This window comes from Condylura cristata, unplaced genomic scaffold (genome assembly GCF_000260355.1).
Source record: "Condylura cristata isolate star-nosed mole 26May11 unplaced genomic scaffold, ConCri1.0 scaffold00013, whole genome shotgun sequence".
Classification (NCBI taxonomy): domain Eukaryota; kingdom Metazoa; phylum Chordata; class Mammalia; order Eulipotyphla; family Talpidae; genus Condylura; species Condylura cristata.
In genome coordinates, this window is record NW_004567114.1 from 38,744,827 (window position 1) to 38,746,082 (window position 1,256).

Below are 1,256 nucleotides of genomic sequence, written 5' to 3' on the forward strand. Positions count from 1 at the left end.
CTTTATAAATCTACGCCAATTGTCCTGTGACCCTTTGTGGTGAGCTAGGACAACAGTTCTTAAGCCTCTTCACTATGGAAAGGAGCTCAGTTGCCCTGTGTACTGACTTCCCAAATTAATTAGGCTACTGCCAGAAAAGGAAAGTTTCAAGGGTTTTTGAAATAGTTTCTGGTATTTGACTTCATTTCTGAATATAAAAATAGAAGATACTGATGCTTCTATTATTCATGATGTATAAGAAATACCAGGTAATTTCACTCAAGTGGAACTGTGAAAGGAATTGACAAAATCAAACCAAAATGAAGCCTAGAAATATGGCTGCAGAATTAAGGCTACTAGAGGAGGGAGAGTTAGGGAACGAGGTACAAAGCCAGGAACGGTTCCAATAGTATATAACAAAGAGGTATAGGTATTCTGGTGGTAGGTGGGCTTGGTGATTCCCCTGAATCATATACAGTACTATAAACTAATGTTACTTCAATAATAATTATAAAAGAAATATAAGTCATGAGTTCAATATTGTTACACAGGAATAAACTTGGTTATGCAAGATTGCTAACCTTGGACTATATAAGAACTTTGATATGGACATGTCTTTAACAGTACATCAGATTCTAGTAATAAAATAAGTTACCCAAGGTATTTGGCACTTTTAGGATGCCTTTGGAAATGGCCACGCCCATCCACAAGAATATAGAAAGAGAATCCTGGCAGTGCTGGTTTTTCTACAGGACACCTCAGCACAAACATCTCTGGCCATACCAGCTGGGCCACAGGTAGACTCACTGTCCTAATTAGCTAATCACATTTTTTTCCCTAGGAATTTAAAATTGTTTTGTCCCTTTCCAGTGGATCCATTTCCTACTAAGTAGAGGCTTTGTCACAGCTATATTCTGCATTGAGTACTGGATGGTGGTCAGAAGTTAGTTTTCAGTGAGAAAGAAAAAAACATATGCAGAGAAGAGCAGAGACAAAACAGAAATTATTCCCTGATTTCCACTGCACAGTTCCAGGATTTTCCTGCTCACCAACTCTTGAGTTCCAAGAGAAACACTGTATCTTTATACAAAATTACTTTAAAAAAAACACACAAAAAAAGTAAGCTTCAGTAGTCTCTGTTACTTATAAATAAAAACGACTTATAAATAAAAATTATGACTCTACAAATCATATCAATGTACAGTAGTATGTAAGCACAACAAATGTTAACAAAGGAGGTGAATAATCAAAGGAATAGACTTGAATGCCTCCTAGAG